The 21,157-nt window shown below is 42.7% G+C and overlaps 1 long non-coding RNA gene across 10 annotated transcripts in view; it reads right to left on the bottom strand.

The window, feature by feature from the left end:
* The window catches only part of LOC119860932, a 162,874-nt gene that overhangs the window by 4,051 nt on the left and 137,666 nt on the right, over positions 1-21,157 (bottom strand). For 6 of the 10 annotated variants that reach the window (XR_006274004.1, XR_005294692.2, XR_005294697.2 and 3 more), the window contains one exon: positions 16,039-16,105. The exons of 2 other annotated variants lie outside the window; for them this stretch is intronic. This is a non-coding gene — a long non-coding RNA (uncharacterized LOC119860932). Of the gene's footprint in view, positions 1-14,923; positions 15,345-16,038; positions 16,106-21,157 lie in introns of all 10 variants that reach the window. 2 more of the 10 variants (XR_005294694.2, XR_006274003.1) reach the window with 1 other exon arrangement.

The following is a 21,157-nucleotide window of genomic DNA, read 5'->3' as shown; positions in this document are numbered from 1 at the left end:
GGGCCAGGAATATGGAGAGATGGCTTTGCATCAAGCCTGTTTCTAAGCTCTAAGAGATTCTGCTTGCAAAATTTTAAATAAAGAAAAAAATCATCAAGTTCAATATTGCCCATTATTAAGGAGGAGGACTGCCACAGGGTGGGGCTAAACAATTAGTCATCAGACATGTCACAACTTGCTTGGCTGGTTACATGATCTGATGTTCAACAACAGCTTAAAAAGGTCAACTTGTAGCTGTGGAAACTCAGTATTTGTTTTTCCAAATTATGTGATTTATTTTTCCACCCTGACCCAATGCTCCTTCTATTGCCATCCCACTCCATTGGCTCGGCTACGTCCCTGTTCTCTCAAAGCATCTGGCTTCCTGGGGTGCAATGTCCCCTTCCTAATGTTTTGCTGGCTGCTCTCTGATCTTCTCCTCCATGTGAACTGCCTCTTATAGGCAGGTGGGGGAGTAGGTCGGCTATTAAAGGCACTAACATGAAGACTCCACCGCTCTTCTGCTCCTAGTGGTCCAAACACAGAGCCCAATTCACCAGTCCATTATTCCAGTTCTCACTGCTGTAATGCCAGAGAATGCACTGATGACTCAAGCCAACTGTTGTCAACAAGAAAAAAAAATACTTGTGCCTTTGCTAATTTAATGATGACTAGATTGCACATCTGCAGTGTCAAGATCTAAGGAGAGTGCATTAAGAATGAGTTTGTCCATGATTGGCAAACAGCAACAAAGTAGCAAAAAAGCTGTCATTATTGTAGTACTTATTGAAAGACAATAAACTGGGCATATCATCTGCCATTAGAAAGGACTGCCAGAATTTTATTATACAGTTGTGGAGAAAGTCAGGTTTTGGTTCTGCTGAATCAGACTGTTACTCCTCCTAAATCCTCTTTACACTTCTTCTAGATAGACTGGTAAAGCAATTATCTATGCACGTCTCTTACTTGTTGTCATTGCACTTGAGCAACCTGCAAGGTTTTAAGCTGCAGCCACTTTATCTCTTTGTTCCCTGCTTTTTAAGGCTTTTTTATAAAAGTCTGGATGATAAATAATATTCTGCTCAAAATAAAAGCCAAACTGCAGAAGCCAGATCTCTCTACTGGCATTTGTAAAGCTGTTATATCTCCTGGGGGTTGTGATAGTCCCACACTGCAAGTCCGCACACTGCACATTCAACTCTGCTAACACTCTCATTGATCCTATGGCGCTTGATATTAAATGCTTCTCATTGATCCAATGGGATTTTGCCTGAGTCAGGAGTGCAGGACTTAGTCTGTAAAGAAAGGTGTATTCAAAATGATCAGCACTCTTTTTTCTCCCTTCACTGTCAGCGGCCTTTTCTTGTTTAACTGCTAATCACTGGGACGTCTAAAATTCTGCTTAGTATCTTGATTGCATTGTCCCCCGTCTCACTTTGTGCTAGTTGCATGCATAAAGCCATGGAAAGGTAAATTCAGGGTGGTACCACATTCCTAGTGGCCCTAATATTTGACAAAGTGCTGTCCCCCAAGATTTCCAGTGGTGGCTCATAAATGTGGGGGCTTATTTTCTAAAATTGCAGTGCATGCACGTTTTGAAAATCAGCCCCCTTTAGTGTGTCTCACACTGGACATCCAAACACTGAGACCCTTAAAATCATTAGTCACCTTTGAAAATCTTGGTCATGAAGTTTATTTTATAAAATGTACATGACTGTGCTGGAACAGGTGCCAACACAAACACCCCTCAGGGACCATTTGATTGTAAGCTCCTTGGGGTCAGGACCATCCTTGTGTTTTGTACAGCGCCTAGCACTAGTCCAGGTCTGAGTCTCCTTAGCACCACTTCAGTACAAATAAAGAACAAAATAATAATAATAGAGTTGTCCAGTCCACAACCTTATGGAGAAGCTTTCAGTCCCTTTGGGGCAACTAGGCCCTTTAGGAAATATACATACTTAAATCTGGAAATTTTTAATACCAGTCAAATTAATAATGCAGAAACAACCATATTTATTTCTTTCAGTTTATAATGACTCATTTTGTTTTACTGGAAATGAAAATAACTTTACTCACTATGATCTGTTCAGTCTTTTCATAAAACTTACCCTCAGAGCTTGTTTTCATTTACTATTTAATCTTTTTTTTCCAATTATAGCGTTCGTGCTATTGTTTAGAGGAACTTATACACAAGGATATATAGAGTGCCTCTCCAATTTTCTCTCAGTCTGTGCTTTGAATTGCCTGTTCTTATCTTCTAATTAAAATGACACATGGTGGTCTGGATTGGAAATCCTATTGAATTAAATGACACAAGGTGGTCTGGATTGAAATCGTACAAGAATGCAGCCAAAACTGGAAATATTTTAACAGTGTCAAGTTACTGATTTCAGATCGCAGCATACTTTGGCTAAGCTGGCTGTTGAACTAATGACCAGAAGATACACAGTGAATAGCCACCAGTGAGAGTGCTAATTCCTCTAGTGGAGAAAGTGTAAGTATATCATGTCACACTTTTAGCCTGTAGTTTGGCAAACATTCTATATATTTTTAAAAAATATAAACTATTTCCACTGAACAATTATGAAAGAAGTGAAAGGGAAAGTATGTTTTGTGCTAAAAAGCTTTAATGCATGCAATATTATAGAATCATAGGACTGGAAGGGACCTTGAGAGGACATCTAGTCCAATCCCTTGCACTCATGGCAGGACTAATTATTATCTAGACCATCCCTGAGAGGTGTTTATCTAACCTGCTCTTAAAATCTCCAATGATGGAGATTCCACAACCGCCCTAGGCAATTTATTCCGGTGCTTAACCACCCTGACAGTTAGGAAGTTTTTCCTAATGTCCATCCTCAACTTCCCTTGTTGCAATTTAAGCCCATTGCTTCTTGTCCTATCCTTAGAGGTTAAGAACAATTTTTCTCCTTCTCCTTGTAGCAACCTTTTATGTACTTGAAAAATGTTATGTCCCCTCTCAGTCTTCTCTTTTCCAGACTAAACAAACCCAATTTTTTCAATCTTCCCTCATAGGTCATGTTTTCTAGAGCTTTAATCATTTTTGTTGCTCTTCTCTGGACCTTCTCCAATTTTTTCCATATCTTTTCTGAAATGTGGCACCCAGAACTGGACACAATACTCCAGTGGAGGCCTAATCAGAGCAGAGTAGAGAGGAAGAATTACTTCTTGTATCTTGCTTATAATACTCCTGCTAATCCATCCCAGAATGCTGTTCACTTTTTTTGCCGCAGTGTTACTCTGTTGACTCATATTTAGCTTGTGGTCCACTCTGACCCCCAGATCCCTTTCCGCAGTACTCCTTCCTAGGCAGTCATTTCCCATTTTGTATGTGTGCAACTGATTGTTTCTTCCTAAGTGGAGTACTTTTCATTTGCCCTTATTGAATCATAAATAAATTATACATCATAAATAAGACCTTATCAAGTAAATAAAAGACACCATTCTGTTTGTGCACTTCTTGTGAGACACTGGAGGAAACAAGTTATTCCATTCAAACTACAACATTAACATTGACTCGGATTGGAGCTGGAATGAACATTTGCAATTAGATAGTTTTTTCAAAATGAAAAATGTCTTTGCAACTGAAGCAAAAGCTGAACAATGTTAATTTTAGTTGATTTTTCCTCCCGTTTTCTGATTAAACAAGAACAAAAACTTTTCAGGTTTTTGTTTGTTTGGTTTTGTTTTTTGTCTCTCAGTGTATGCCTACACTTCAGCATAAGCCCATACTTGAGCCCGGGCTCCAACCTAACCCCTTTGCATCTATACTGAAATTGTGCTAACCCATAGCTCATATGCAGGATCCCAGGACCCTACAGGGCTGGAGGGTCCGAAGTCGAGTTAAGCCATGACACAGGGTCTGAGATCCATTGCTTTGCAGTGTAGATGCAGCCGCTTGACTTGGATTCCGGGAGTCAGTAAGAAGTATCCCATAACTTCCTTAGTGCTCACTCTCCCAATACTCTGCAATCCAGTCTATTGAAAAAGGAAACCATCCCACCTTTGTGAACAGCAGCAGCTCAGGTCAGTTTTACCCCATTATCTTCTGATCACTAAACTGCAAGCGCATTATCAAAGAGCCTCCGCGGTTTGCAATGGAGAGCAAACCGATCAAGCTTTTTTCAAAGAGAGCTGCTTCCTGGTCACAGAAGCACAGCCAGATTTTGGTGAATCTCTGGTGCAAGGCCAGTAAAACTGTGGACTTCAGCAAAAGCACCAGGAATGACCTTACATACCGGCAGATAGCTAAAAAGTTGACAGCTCTGCAGATTTCCTGACAGGTGATCAAAATGCAGGGAGAGTATTAAGAGGCTGAAAAGCGAGTACCAGAAGACCAGAGACAAGAACTGCACCTTGGGCAACTTGCCAATGACACACCCATTTTATGATGACTTTGACCGAATCCTGGGCACTGTGCCTAGCACAGAGCCAACTGTGTTTCATGATGACCTAATGAGCTGGGATGGTGCCCTACTAGCCCCTGAATCCAGCATGGGGACTGATGGGAGCCAGCAGCAGGCGCCCAGTCATGAGCATGGAGTGACTCTTTTAATGAAAGCAGTGCCAGAGCAGGCGGTGGATCAGGATCAACAGCAAATTCTTGGTCCCTGCTCAGAAGAGCTGTCTGATTTTACACACTCACACCCCGCCTCTGAGGAACAACTCACTGCCAAGCCTGCAGAGAACCTGGTGGAGACAGAAGCTGCCCCAGAGCCCAGTAAGTGTATTATTACAGTAATGGGAGGGATTTCTGCTGTAAGAAACAATGCAAAAATGGTAAGCCCCAGCTACCAATGTTTGGCCATTAATGGATTGTACAACAGTACCTAGGTGTCCCTGCGTCCACCAGGTGGAGTTCAAAATGGGAGCTTGGAACTTCAAACATTCATAAACAGCTGTACAGGTTATTTTCACTGTTCAGTCACACAGGTTTGCTACAGTTATTCTGGTTTTCCTGTCAGTAATTAGAAATTTGCCACTCTGTAATCACTCCTGCTGGGTCTATGCCGTCACCTGTAAACAATGAACTGAGTGTGTGTGTTTGGGAAACAGTCTTCTCTTTCTGAATCCAGTCCATGTCAGTTAGAGATAATCCATGTCGGGGTGGAGTACAGATTTCAGCATGTTTGCATGCAGCAATAACCGGAAGCCATGTGTGAGCTCAGACAGTGTCATGTTAATTCCCTCCTGGATTCAGACCCAATCCTGGCTACTGATAGCTGCAAACTTTTCCTGAAGCGGGAACTCCAGATAGTCACTCACATTGCAGGGAAGGTTATATTTTCCAGGCCCCCCCGGATAGCGGACTAGTCCACTCTACTTGCAAATGTGCTGTTCGGACACTATTTGTTTGAATACTTCAGCTGCATGCAGTGCAGGTTTCCCTCCAGGAGCTTGGAATAATATCTCTCTCTGCCAGTAGGGCAGCACAGCCACAGTTATGGCTTCTGAAATATGAAAAGCCTGCAATGGCTGAAAAGGCCTTTTGCAGCGAGGTCACTAAACACTCCCCTCCCATATGGCAATTAGTTGTGAAATTTTTATGAAACAGAATAAACGTTATAATTTGAAATTTACCATTGTCTCTGCACTACTGTAGCTGGGATTAACAAGGTTCTGTCCAGAGACAGTCTGAGGACTGAAGCTGTGTATAGATTCACTTTAGAACTGTTGCATTTTATGTCCTTGAGATGCCACAATAATTAATTCTGTACTCCTTCACTGAGCTACTTTAAACAATAACCCTCTGTTTCTTGTTCTGTTTCAGGACCCTCAACCTCTTCTGCCTGCTATTTTTCAGGAACTTGATCGCTGGCCCAACATACCTGCACGGACTGTTCCAAAAGGAAGCGTTTCTGTAATGAAGTTATGGTCAATGTTCTTGAGAGGGCAGGGCCAGTACCAGAAGAAGACTGGGACAATGGCAGGCTGACAGCAGGAGGAAAGCCTGTGGCTCACCACCCAGGCAGAGGACAGGGCTTTAGAGAGGGAGTTGGCACTTACAAAGCAGATCCTGGAACAGGACAGCAGCCAAGGAAGGGGGACAGACCTCAACAGAGAGAACTGTTCCAGCAACTCCTGTCTATAATGGCTGCAAAAGCACTGACTCCTGCTGCCTTTCCCTACATAATGGCATAATGCCCCAGCAATGTACCCTCAGCCAAGCAGTAGCTTAGACATCTCCAGGTCGGGGCAGCCCATACATTCAGGACTCATGAGTGACTGTGCAGGGTAATTAAACACTATGCAGCCTTCCTTCTTCCATTCTTCCATTCTTCTTCTTCCATTCCATTCTACCCTCCACCCCCCTCCCTCCGCCACCAAGTGAGGGGTAAACATCTAAAGAAGGGAAAGGAGAACATGGAGCCAGGGAACATGTAGTAGCAGGGCAATTGTTCGGGGGTATTAACAATTTCCTGCCCTTTCTTTTTGAGTGTGTGGTTTTCTAATGGCAGCTGGCCTGGCCAAGACGGCAGGAGTGGTTTACTGTTTTAAGATATGTTTACAAATAAAGCATGTCACATTTTCAAGACAAAAAGAAAAGGAGTACTTGTGGCACCTGAGAGACTAACAAATTTATTTGAGCATAAGCTTTCGTGAGCTACAGCTCACTTCATTTATTGCTATCACTGCATCACATTGTACAATCATGATTCAAGATAATAATGGTAAAAACATGTTCAGGAGCAATTATGCATTAGTAAGCAAATTGTATTCCTCTATTTAGCTAGTTACGGCAATTCACATGTCAATAAATACCATCTGCACAGCCATTGTGCCCCCCCCAACCAAATTCATTATTCATCATGTCATTCACACGTACATTGCAGGGCAATCAAGACCACCTCCTCCCAAGCACTGCACCCCTACCTCCAAATAAATGAGGCAGTTTTCTTCCACATGTGCATTCATACAGGTGCTATTCCCCCTCTTCCATTGGGCCATGTGAGTCCATAATGTGAGAACATAAAGCATCCCTGACTTCTGCTGCCTGGGTGCAACCAGCTCCCGCAGTAGTAGCTGTACTTTCTGGCTGAGGGTACCGATGCAGGGTTCCCTTGCTGTCAGATCCATTCAGGGGGAAATGGCTCACCTCTGGCTCCACAAAGGCTGTGAAGAGCACAGCAAGCCACAACAATGCGGACAGCATTATTGGCACTGGCATCCAGATGAGTTTGTGGACAGTTCCAACGTGATTTTAATCTGCCAAAAGCACATTCAACAGCCATGCTACACCTTCTGAGAGTGTAAATTAAACTTTTCTTTGCCAGGGCCTCTGAAATCAGGGTATGGTTTTTGAACTAAAGCAACAGGAGGTACATGGTACATCCTCCAAAATAACAGTGGGGACAGTAACACCATTTATGTCAATGTCATTTGGGGGGAATAGTGTCTCAGCCTATCTATGAAAGACTTCCAAATGGCAGAAAACTCTGGAATCGTGACCTTTTCCTGTACAGCCCACATTGACATTCATAAATCTGCCTCTGTGGTCCACTAGTACTTGCATAACAATGGAGTAGTACTCTCTGCAGTTTATGTACTCAGTTGCTCCTTGAGAAGGGCAAACTATGGGCACAAGTCCCATCAATAGCCCTGCCACAGTTAGGAAACTGCATTCTCTCAAAGCCAGCAATTACCTCAGGAATATCTTTAATGCCCGCCATGTTGGGGTAAACCACAAGCCTCATTGCCTCAGAAACCTCCACTACCACTTTATCCCCAGTCAACTTTCTCTGTGGAAAAATGAAAAGGTAGAGGAGGGGAAAATAAGGAGAGAAAGGGGGTAAAAAAAAATCCAAAACCTGGAATCCAACATTTTTGAGTTTCTATTTTGGAAAAAATATACAAAATTTTTTTCTAACAACAAAACATTTTCTTTTTATTTGAAAATGTTCAGTGAAAATATATAACATTTTTAGTAATTCTCTTTTCAATATATGTCCTCAGAGATTACAAACAATACATTAATGTAATTGTTTCATAGAGAGGAAAAATAACGTTGAATGAAAATAAAACTCAGGAAGCCAGGGCAAAACCATGAAATTAATAAGGAGGTCACTCAAGGGAGTTTTTCTGATGTCTCTCTCTCTGTAAAATAATGCAAGAACCATAAGGAAAAAAAAAGAAGACGACCAAGATCAATATACATACAGGAAGTCTCAAAATTGTAAATGTAGTTGAAATATCCTGATAATGGATAACGAATAGTGTGGGAGGAAGCAAATTTGAAGGTGATAGACTGTTTAAGAGTTTATAAAGGATCCAAACACGAGAAAATCATCTTATACATGTAAAGGAAAGCCTGTAGATCTCTAAGCACCTGTTTCATGAGCTGCATGCTGGTAATAAACAAGTGAGAACTCCATGATTCTAAAGCTAAAATGGTTCTACATTAAGGGTATGTCTACACTACAAAATTAGGTCAAATTTATAGATGTCAGTTTTGTAGAAAGCGCTTTATACAGTCGAATGTGTATGTCCCCACACAAATGCTCTAAGTGTATGTAGTCAGCGGACTGTGTCCACAGTACCGAGGCAACCATCGACTTCCGGAACTTTGCACTGGGAGTAGCTATCCCACAGTTCCCGCAGTCTCCACTGCTCATTTGAATTCTGGGTAGAAATCCCAGTGCCTGATGGGGCTAAAACATTGTTGCGGGCGGTTCTGGGTACATATCGTCAGGCCCCCGTTCCCTCCCTCCCTCCCTCCCTCTGTAAAAGCAAGGGCAGACAATCTTTTAGCGCCTTTTTTCTTGAGTTACCTGTGCAGACGCCATACCACGGCAAGCATGGAGCCCGCTCAGCTAACCATCACCATATGTCTCCTGGGTGCTGGCGGACACGGTACTGCATTGCTACACAGCAGCAGTTTATTGCCTTTTGGCAGCAGACAGTGCAGTATGGCTGGTAGCCGTCGTCAACGTAGTCCTGGGTGCTCTTTTAAACGGGCACCTGGGCAAACATTTGAGTGACTCAGCCAGGTCATTTCCCTTGTTTCGTCTCATGGAGATTGAGTCCTACCGGCAGTGCACTGTCTTTTAATCTGCAGCTAGCAGAAGACGATGGCCAGTAGTCATACTGCACCGTCTTCTGTCGAGCACCCAGGAGGTGACGATGGCTAGCGATCGTACTGCACAGTCTGCTGCCAGCATGATGTATAAAGATAGATGAAGTGGCTCAAAACAAGAAATAGACCAGATTTGTTTTGTATTTATTTTCTCCTCCCTCCCTCCCTCTGTGAAATCAACAGCCTGCTAAACCCAGTTTTGAGTTCTATCCTTGAGGTTTTGAGTTCTATCCTTGAGGCGGCCATTCAGTTTCTCGCAAAGCCACCCCCTTTGTTGATTTTAATTCCCTGTAAGCCAACCCTGTAAGCCATGTCATCAGTCGCCCCTCCCTCCATCAGGGCAACAGCAGACAATCGTTCCCCACCTTTTTTCTCTGCAGACACCATACTACAGCGAGCATGGAGCCCGTTGGCAATTAGGAACACATTAAACACCACACGCATTATCCAGCAGTATATGCAGCACCAGAACCTGGCAAAGCGAAACTGGGCGAGTAGGCGATGTCAGCGCGGTGACGAGAGTGATGAGGACATGGACACAGACTTCTCTCAAAGCATGGGCCCTGGCAATGTTGGCATCATGGTGCTCATGGGGCAGGTTCATGCGGTGGAACGCCGATTCTGGGCTCGGGAAACAAGCACAGACTGGTGGGACCGCATAGTGTTGCAGGCACTTTCATGGAACTTTGTGACTTGCTTTCCCCTGCCCTGAGGCACAAAAATACCAAGATGAGAGCAGCCCTCACAGTTGAGAAGCAAGTGGTAATAGCCCTGTGGAAGCTTGCAACGCCTGACAGCTACCGGTCAGTCGGGAATCAATTTAGAGTCGGCAAATCTACTATGGGGGTTGCTGTGATGCAAGTAGCCAACGCAATCAAAGATCTGCTGATATCAAGTGTAGTGACCCTGGGAAATGTGCAGGTCATACTAGATGGCTTTGCTGCAATGGAATTCCCTAACTGTGGTGGGGCCATAGACGGAACCCATATCCCTATCTTGGCAACGGAGCACCAAGCCGGCGAATACATAAACCGCAAGGGGTACTTTTCAATGGTGCTGCAAGCACTGGTGGATCACAAGGGACATTTCACCAACATCAACGTGGGATTGATGGGAAAGGTACATGATGCTCGCATCTCCAGGAACTCTGGTCTGTTTCAAAAGCTGCAGGAAGGGACTTTCTTCCCAGACCAGAAAATAACCGTTGGGGATGTTGAAATGCCTATAGTTATCCTTGGGGACCCAGCCCACGCCTTAATGCCATGGCTCATGAAGCCATACATAGGCAGCCTGGAGAGTAGTCAGGAGCTGTTCAACTACAGGCTGAGCAAGTGCAGAATGGTGGTAGAATGTGCATTTGAACGTTTAAAAGCATGCTGGCGCAGTTTACTGTCTCGGTTAGACCTCAGCAAAACCAATATTCCCACTGTTATTACTGCTTGCTGTGAGCTCCACAATATCTGTGAGAGTAAGGGGGAGACGTTTATGGCGGCGTGGGAGGTTGAGGCAAATCGCCTGGCTGCTGGTTACGCACAGCCAGACACCAGGGCGGTTAGAAGAGCACAGGAGGGTGCAGTGCACATCAGAGAAGCTTTGAAAACCAGTTTCATGACTGGCCAGGCTACGGTATGAAAATTCTGTTTGTTTCTCCTTGATTAAACCCCCCGCCCCTTGGTTCACTCTACTTCTCTGTAAGCTAAGCACCCTCCCCACCTCCCTTCAATCACCACTTGCAGAGGCAATAAAGTCATTGTCGCTTCACATTCATGCATTCTTTATTAATTCATCACACAAATAGGGGGATAATTACCAAGATAGCCCAGGGGGGTGGTGGAGGAGGGAAGGACAAGGCTACACAGCACTTTAAAAGTTTAAAACTTATTGAATGCCAGCCTTCTGTTACTTGGGCAATCCTCTGGGGTGGAGTGGCTGGGTGGCCGGAGGCCCCCCCACCACGTTCTTGGGCGTCTGGGTGAGGAGGCTATGGAACTTGGGGAGGAGGACGGTTGGTTACACAGGGGCTATAGCGGCAGTCTGTGATCCTCCTGCCTTTCCTGCAGCTCAACCATACGCTGGAGCATATTAGTCTGATCCTCCAGCAGCCTCAGCACTGAATCCTGCCTCCTCTCATCACGCTGCCGCCACCTTTCAGCTTCAGCCCTCTCTTCAGCTCACCACCTCTCCTCCCAGTCATTTTGTGCTTTCCTGCACTCTGACATTGTCTGCTTCCATGCATTCGTCTGTTCTCTGTCAGTGTGGGAGGACAGCATGAGCTCAGAGAACATTTCATCGCGAGTGCGTTTTTTTCGCCTTCTAATCTTTGCTAGCCTCTCGGAAGGAGAAGATCCTGTGATCCTTGAAACACATGCAGCTGATGGATAAAAAAAAGGGACAGTGGTATTTGAAAAGACACATTTTATAGAACAATGGGTACACTCTTTCACGGTAAACCTTGCTTTTAACATTACATACATAGCACATGTGCTTTCGTTACAAGGTCACATTTTGCCTCCCCCCCACTGCGTGGCTAACAGCGGGGAACATTTCTGTTCAGCCATAGGCAAATAGCCCAGCAGGAACGGGCACCTCTGAATGTCCCCTTAAGAAAAGCACCCTATTTCAACCAGGTGACCATGAATGATATCATTCTCCTGAGGATAATACAGAGAGATAAAGAACGGATGTTGTTTGAACGCCAGCAAACATACGCTGCAATGCTTTGTTCTACAATGATTCCCAAGTACGTGCTACTGGCCTGGAGTGGTAAAGTGTCCTACCATGGTGGATGGAATAAGGCTGCCCTCCCCAGAAACCTTTTGCAAAGGCTTTGGGAGTATATCCAGGAGAGACACGAATGCCAGGGCAAATTAATCATTAAACATGCTGGCTTTTAAACCTTGTATAGTATTTTAAAAGGTACACTCACCAGAGGTCCCTTCTCCACCTGGTGGGTCTGGGAGACAGCCTTGGGTGGGTTCAGGGGGTACTGGCTCCAGGTCCAGGGTGAGAAACAGTTCCTGGCTGTCAGGAAAACCGGTTTCTCCACTTGTTTGCTGTGAGCTATCTACAACCTCCTCCTCATCGTCTTCCTCGTCCCCAAAACCTGCTTCCATGTTGCCTCCATCTCCACTGAAGGAGTCAAACAACACGGCTGAGGCAGTGGTGGCTGAACCCCCTAAAACGGCATGCAGCTCATCATAGAAGCCGCATGTTTGGGGCTCTGACCCGGAGCGGCTGTTCGCCTCTCTGGTTTTCTGGTAGACTTGCCTCAGCTCCTTAAGTTTCACGCGGCACTGCTTTGGGTCCCTGTTATGGCCTCTGTCCTTCATGCCCTGGGAGATTTTCACAAATGTTTTGACATTTCAAAAACTGGAACGTAATTCCTCTCCCCATACAGCGATCAGATCCTGTACCTCCCATTCGGTCCATGCTGGAGCTCTTTTGCGATTCTGGGACTCCATCATGGTCAACTCTGCTGATGAGCTCTGCATGGTCACCTGCAGCTTGCCACACTGGCCAAACAGGAAATTGAAATTCAAAAGTTCGCGGACTTTTTCCTGTGTACCTGGCCAGTGCATCTGAGTTGAGAGTGCTGTCCAGAGCGATCACAATGGAGCACTCTGGGATAGCTCCTGGAGACCAATACCATCTAATTGTGTCCACAGTACCCCAGATTCAACCCAGCAAAACCGATTTCAGCGCTAACCCCCGTATCATGGGTGGAGTAAGGAAATCGATTTTATGAGCCCTTTAAGTCGAAAAAAAGGGCTTCGTCATGTGGATGGGTACAGGGTTACATCGATTTAATGCTGCTAAATTCAACCTCAATGCCTAGTGTAGACTAGGGCTAAGAAAAGTGTTTTCAGAAATGCCACAATAGCAGCTAGCATTCCTGCCATGTACACACAGATTAACTTCCTGGTGCCTCTTCCAAATTATTCTTTCCTGCAATCTATCCAACATGCAAGGAGGAGTGAAGTGTTTCTGCACAGGGTCTCTGATGCTTTAGACCCACAGACAGCTTTACCTCTTCTTTGAACAATTACGGCTGTAACTAAGTTAATAAAGAAGGAAAATAGTACAATTTAGAGAAAGTAAAGAAATCAAAAGGGCTTGAGGGGAAAAATGCACAAGGTATTACTAGTAAAAGATCTTAACTTCCTAAACATAGGCCCCATCCCAGCAAAGCACTTAATGACATGATTCATAGACTATTCATGTGTTTGAAGTTAAGCACATGCTTAAGTGCTTTGCTGGGCCAGGGTCAAAATGAGACACTAAAACTGGGAAGAAAAAAATGAGCAACAAATTTGTGGCCTTTGCATATGACTTATATAGGGAGTAATTCTAGATTTAGATTTATGTAACAATTGTGCTATAACTAGTGATGCAGAAGTGGCGGGGGGGAGAGGGATAACCATCTAAATTAGGACTGTAATCTAGTTAAGGCTTTCATTGGGATTAATGTTCAACTAAGAAACTGAGAAAACAAGAAGATTGGATTTCAGCAGAGCAAAATTTGGAAGAATGCAGGAAGTGCAGGGTGAAATTGAACAGGATAAAGCAGGGAAAGGACACAAAGGGGAAATAGAAAGTGTTCAAAGATAAATTAATGTATGCCCAAGGGTTATGCATGCCATCTAGCAATATGCACACCATCTAGCAATAATTGCACAAGGAATTTTTTTAAAGGGGGCCAGTGCAAAGGAACAGAGAAATGTAAAAGTAATCAAGGGTGAGAAAGAGGCAGACATGGGTTATAAAACATCAAATGCAGAGCAGGATAGGAATGATTGCATAATGAAGTTAAGAGAGCATAAAAAGTGATAAGAAAAGCAAAGGCAGAGAATGAAAGGAAACTTTTAGAAGAGGATAAAATGAAATTATAATAGATTTTTCAGGTGCTGTACATAAACAACAAGAGGCCAGCAAAGCAGATCATAGACTTCTAGGAGGAAGGGAAGAGTGATTTATTAGCTGAAGAATTATAAACTGCTGAGAGACTGAATTATTTATTTATTGGTGTTCAAAAAAATGGGAAGACAGATAACAGAATCACACCTCCTCAGGGAGAAAGAAGACATATAGGAGGTATCATGACAAGGCCTAACAATGTGATGTACTTATTATTATTTATAACTGAACCAGGAATAAGGCACCATTGTACAAGGTACTATACAAACATGTAGGAAGCGACAATCCCTTCTTAGGAATTTACAATCTAAGGACTCCATCCTGCAAACTGCTTGGTGTAAGTGGACTCCTGTAGCCAAACTGAACCCCATTGACTTTGGTGGGACAGCATGCAGGCATAAGACTCTACCTACATGAATTAGATTGCTGCATCAGGGTCTAAGATAAGTCAGAACTTCAGAAGAACCACAACAAGAAGAACTTCAGAAAGTCTTAGGGTAAAATGGGATCAATACCAAAATTCCTTTAAAAAATGGCAAAAGTGATGCTGTAGTGGAATCTTTGGCAAAAGATAAAGTACCAATGTTGTTAACTTTTGCAATTTGAGTGCAAATGTCACAATATTTGATATTTCTCTTAAATTTCCAGATACTGGAATCATGTGAGTACATGTGAATCTCAGCTTTCATTTAAAAATTAAGTTGTTAGTCTCCATAGTTGCAGAGAAAAGTTTGAAAACACAAAACCCTAAAAGTCAAATGAAAACAACCAAAGATTAAGTTCTAAAAATAATAATGATTTTTTGGTGCATGACTAGTTGGCAATATTGATGAGCTGGACAGAGTTTAATGAGATCTGTATTAAAAACAAACACTAAAGATAACCCAAGAAGCTCCAAATCATAAACTTGATTTTAATGCTAATGAAAAATCCCACCTGGGAAAAGTGGAGTTTGGATTTTGCTCTGCAGTCACTCAAGTTTGTGGTCAACCTGATCTCGTCTGTAAATGAACTCTAAATTCATGGCTCTGTTTCCTATGTCTCCTGCTCACATGAGTTTCACACTTGAGGCAGATGTTCTATAGTTCCAGTGGACTGTAATTGTCATAGGAGGTCATGACAGAGATCATATGTGTGCTTTTAATTTTCTTTCTTCTAGCCACAACCTCTCCTCTCACCCTGAAAGAATTTTTTCAAAGTCTGGCATCCTACTTCCACTCAAACACATCATCTTGAAGAGCTTTGAAGAAACCTCCTCCCCACAGTTAAGTTAGCTTTGGCTTGCATCATTTCTTTTTGATGAAAGTGAAAGTTTACTCAGAAGTAGAGATGGACGTGGAATTACGATATCCTGGATCTGAAAGAAACACAAACTTTGAGGAAGGGTCTGGAATCCAAATGAGGATCCAAACTTCATTGCTGGTGTCTCTCCTTCTCTCTCTGAGTCAAACTTTCTGACTGGGGCCCATTTCTTCTGAGAAGGGGCTAGAACTGAAAACATACAAAATGAACTGGACATTTTTGCACAGCAGTAGCCAGGAGTATTCAAGCAAATTCAATCCTCTTCTGTATAATTGCTGGAATTTTTCCTTGGTGAAGGGCCTAACAATGTCATGGCACAATCCTTCAAACATAGACCAAGACAGCTGTTCTAAGTAGTCATGTGTTGCTTGGTTGTTTTTACTAGCTGAATTTCCCATGCTCCAGCATCTCCACGGAGCTGTGCATTCAAATAATTGATGATTACATAATGGTAGGTTACATTTAGTTCGGCTAGTGTTTAAGGAAGATGAATATAACAACGTTACGGATTCTAATAACTTCCTTTCTTACACTTCAGTATGAAACCTCTTAGGATAACAAAAAATTATCCCCAATACAAAGGAGGACTTCTCTCTTTTCATCTGTGAAACATTGCTTGGTGTTGTCTCATTTTCTCCCATTTGTTTTTCCCACTGAATTTTGGATGCTAGATAGCTAGCAAATATACTAGATTTGTTTGACTGAGGAAGTGTTGGAAGAAAAGAGGGAGAGAAACAGACTCAGCTTACCGTAAGAAAGTGCAAATCTTGCTGAAGTCAATGGGACTTGTGCCCGCTCATGCCAACCTGAGTTTGGCTGAGAGAGAGAGAGAGAGAGAGAGAGAGAGAGAGAAGTCAACATTACAGTTTACATTTACAACATGATCCCTTCTCACTAGGAGCAGGTGAACTCATTTCACCTTACTTTGAGCCATTTCCATTATTGTACTTTGACTCAAGCATTATTGATTTATGTTCCATCTCAGAGTCTGTGAGAAAAGGAACAGAACAAAAAGAGAGAACAACCAAATGGAAAAAAACATATATACATGGTACCTTAGATACAAGGCACTCACTTGCGCCATTTGGCTTTCATGGGGGGGACTTATGTTCTGCTAGCCTTAATACATAGCGTACTTTTCCTTTCAGCTAGGAAAAAAAAGGGAGGAGGGTGTAATTCAATTACATTTGAAAGAACATGGAAGATAAGTTACAGGAAAAAGTTTCACAAAATTAGACTTGTGTTTAAACCCAAAATATAATTTAAATGATCCACAAAACCTCAAATTCTTCAAAGATCACCTATCCCTTCCTTTCACAGTTCTCTTTATATATTCACTTATGCTACAGAAAGTACTCCCTATTCCTTATGAGAATACACTTGGAGCACCATCAGGCAATTATTCTCAAGTACACTTCTCTGTCAGTGCAAGACAGAGATTAGCACAGTTACTAAAAATTATGTTGGTACCACTGTATCTAGACAAAGTAGATATGTCAGTACCAGCAGATCTGGAAATTGGGGATAAGCAATAGATGGTTATACTAAACCTCCCCTTCTCACTGCCGCCAAATGAAATGAGAGGAAATATTAAACCTACTATAATTCTCCTCCAACCACCAGCATTGCTACTGCTCTATTGATATACATCCAGCATAGTAAATTGAATTCATTTGAATTTGTGTTGACTAGCTATCTAAACTCAGTTGTATGTTAGAATTAATGGTAATTTAATATAAATGGGCCAAATTCTGCCTCCGCTTCTACCTGCCTCAGTTTTGTATCTCAATAACTAAAGAAAAGCAGAAAAAATATCCAGATATTACAGATGAAAATCACACTTACAACATCAAATGATTTTTCTTTTAAATTGGGGATAAATATAATTATTTTTATCTTATATGCACTTTTATGCTTAACAAATAAACATGACCTGTCTTTTAAGTTTTGTATTTCCTTTCTGCAGCCACTAGAGGGAGAAATCTGTTACTGGAATCTCATGGCTTCTAGTCTATTTTTGGAACAGCATCAGAAATATTACTGTTACATGAAAAATCTTATCTCCTGTGTAGTAAGCATGAATAACACAATAAAGAGCATCTAAAAACAAAGTGAAATACACTTTTGTTTTACAAATAAACTCCAGATAAAATCCTCAAGCCTTGCAAATTTAAACACTATGTTAATTGTTCTTGTTTTGTCTGTGTTACAAATCTTTCTATTGTGTTTGTTCCCACTGCATCCGGGGGAGTCCAAATAGGAAGAAATCAGTGCACTGATTTTCCATCAATATACAAACAAAGGTTGGATTCTAGTAGCTTAAACTAATAATGATAGCAATACCATGAAATGATCTATTAGCACAAAGGGGCTTTGGAAATCCACTTTCAAACCTAAGTAGTGACATTTTTGTTTAAATAAACTGAACATTTTAAAATCCTGGATGTACAACCCTCCTTTCTATTCCATCAATCGCAAGAAAGAGACTTTTATTGGTTAAGGCATTTGCTTGTATTGCAATACCTTAAATACTTCAAAGAGAATAATTGTCACAATTTCCTCATGCTGACAAGGCCATTTTGGTATGAAAAAGTTTTTGAGAAAACATTTTCAAATTTGGGTGCCCCAAAGTTAGGCACTTAAATCCACACTTCAGTATCTAAAGAAGAAGAGGCCTGAGAATCAGGGGTGCTGGGTCACCACGACTCCCACTGAAGTGCTCCTTCCAATTAACTGGATTGCTCCTGGCTAGCGATGAGCAATTGAGCCTGGCTTCATACCCTAGATACAGATAAAAGGCCTCTTTATGGACCTTTTTTCATGGACAGAAGGAGAATTTATGAGATCAAGGCCTGGCCTATGTTCCTTTGCTTTAATGTACATAGTTCCTCTTGTTGGGCCTTAGTTCTTTCAACGAGGAGCAATTACAGCGACTCTTTTACTTGTTATAAGCCTTTATGTGTTTTTATCATGTACTGTATGTTCAAACATGTGACCTGATGCTATTTGCCTAGATAAATGTGCCCCACTCTTACACCTTCCTGTTCCATCACAGGAGTGACAAGGAGATCTTTTTCCTAAAACACAGGACAGTAAAAGTAGAAGACTGTAGTCTTGTCCCTGTAGTGTCTACATAGCCAAAGAGTCCTTACTTACTGAGCTAGAGGATTAGGGGAAAACCACAGGTGGGCAAATAGAGATGAACTTGCAGAACCACATTTTGAGGGGTTGACAATGGGCCAGCATCCACAGTGGCTCCTGCTCTGCATGGGAACAGATTCCCATGTTGCAGATCTCAAGGGAATGGAGGGGACCTGTATTAGGGTCAGTCTTCTCCCTGGCCAAAACTAAAAGCAAATAGAATAGTATGAACAGGAGAGCATTTTCACACCTGCTGCAGTGCCTTACACTAAGTGGATAGATCTGGACCTAGGATACTTTGACACCATTATTATAAAGCAACTCAGTAGCTAAAATTGCTGCTGAAAGGTCCTACATTTATAACCCAAAGCTTCCACTGTATTTTTATTGTTCTTATTATTATGAGGATGATGCTTTTATTGGTTCAGGAGCCTAAAAAAATGAAATTTTCTCTCTGTGCCATCCAAACGATTTTTTTCAGAGGTTGTGTGTTGGAAAACCTTAGAAGGTATTCCAGCCATTTGTTTATTAAAAGCTATTCCAGAGTAATTTTTCATTCTAAAAGGATTTCCACCAGGCCTTAAGAAGTTATGGTGAATGCAGTAAGTATGCCATTCACAAACATTTCCTTTAATTGCAAAGCTTATCTGTGCCGGAACCTGTTCTACACTGATTCCACAATATGCACTCCCCATAAATATGAATTACAGGTTAGGCTTCATTTTAAATATGAAATATTAAATGAGATCCTAATGGTTAAAGCAGTCCATTGTCATTCCAGTAGTGTAACTCAGGTTGGCAGACCCCAGCCCCAGTGATGTCACCGTCACCATTTATACTTGGCTATGGTAGTGAATACAGCCCAATTTGTATTAATTAGTTTTGATCGATTAAAGGTATTAACATTTTTTTTAGCCTGGATTGGTTTGAATTATCAGCTGCTTTTTAGTGTTTTAAAAATGCATCTCAATGACTTAAGATGACAGGTTAAAATTGTTAATAGATTGCAGTGAAAAAGACAGAAGTGTAGTTAGCATGTTTGAAGCCAAGTGGAATTGTGGAGGATTAGAACCTCTGATCATCAAATGCTCCAAGCCACATTTTGATACCTTTGCTCAGGCTGAATAGTACCTTACACCTCCAATAGTCCCACTTTCTTTGCAGGTCAGAAAGCTTATCAGAACTTGGCCCTAAAATAACAAGGTCAGATGTAGGGCTGAGTTACGTTGCCCTTGCACGATGACTACCACCTGACTTTGTAGGGACTCCCACTGAAAACACTGGGGCTACTCAATGAGGCAGGGGCTACACAACTAGAGTTTGAATGGCAGAACCTACCTCACAGTAAGGAAGCCATTTCCTTGTCCTGTAGGGATAGTTTATTTCTGGCTCTTTAAACTCAGCTGTAAGGCGGGGCAGCATGAAGCTACTCTGCCTACAGGGAGCACTGGAATGCATTGTGGCCCCACAAAGGCACAGTTCCTCCTGCAGCCCCTCTGTTTCAGCTTGGGAGGGAGTATTCTGAGGTGCCCCTTTTCATGGTGCAGCACACTCCATTCCATGGCAAGTAGGAGGGTGGAGTCATGGTTTTGCCAACTCTCTGCCCCACCTGATGCACTTGTTTCTTGGCATTGGGCATTCAGCCCCTCTGCTGCCCTTGGCACACAGCTCTGCTTATATTTTCTTACCTCCTGACTTGGGGAAAATCTCTTCCCCCAGTGGCACTGATTGCACATGCACAACTGCAGGCAGTTCCTGTCAACGGTTCTGCCATGGCAGGGTGCAGACAGCAGCCAACCTTCAGCAAAACTCCCTGCAGAAATCCATGGGGAGGCAGCTGCTTTTAATGATGAGAGAGGCCTGTGAGCAATTGAAGGTCAGGACCTGGGTATCTGATAACCCCAGGGTGCTAATGAGCAGTTTCTGATACTCCCAGCTTCAGCAGTTACGCCCCTGTGCAGGATTCAGATTTTTTGGGCTGCAAAATTTCATAACAAGTGAAACTCATCTAGTTTGGGATTTCAGTAAATGTCCCAAACTAGGCACAGTTGCATGGAGGGAGGTGAACCCGGACTGAGTTTCATGCAGACATGCCCTGTCCCACACAGGGTGGGGGATGAGGGAGGGATTTGAGGTGTTGCATAAAACAAACACAAACATTTTTTCATACAACACACTGTCAACCTCTGGAACTCCTTGCCAGAGGGTGTTGTGAAGGCCAGTACTATAACAGGGTTCAAAACGGAGCTAGATAGATTCATCGAAGATAGGTCCACAAATGGCTATTAGCTAGGATGGGCAGAAATGGTGTCCCTAGCCTCTGTTTGCCAGAAGCTGGGATTGGGTGACAGGGCATGGATCACTTGATGATAACCTGTCTGTTCATTCCCCTTAGGGCACCTGCCATTGGCCACTGTCAGAGGACAGGATACTGGGCTTGATGAACCTTTGGTCTGACCTAGTATGACCGTTCTTATGTTCTTATAATTTTGGACCCAATCCAAGAAAAGCTTGGCAGCTATGGTTAACTTTCACTTTGAGATTTCACTTTGAGGCATGCACCCAACGAAGTGGGTATTCACCCACGAAAGCTTATGCTCCAATACATCTGTTAGTCTATAAGGTGCCACAGGACTCTTTGCCGCTTTTACAAATCTCAAAGAGATACTCTGGGGGTGAGTACACAGAAGGGTGCTGCCTGACCAGGGTCATTCCATTTTTGAGATA

This window comes from Dermochelys coriacea, chromosome 9, assembly GCF_009764565.3.
Source record: "Dermochelys coriacea isolate rDerCor1 chromosome 9, rDerCor1.pri.v4, whole genome shotgun sequence".
Classification (NCBI taxonomy): Eukaryota; Metazoa; Chordata; order Testudines; family Dermochelyidae; genus Dermochelys; species Dermochelys coriacea.
The sequence above is the reverse complement of the archived record's forward strand: the minus strand, read 5'-3'. Positions and strand labels throughout refer to the sequence as shown.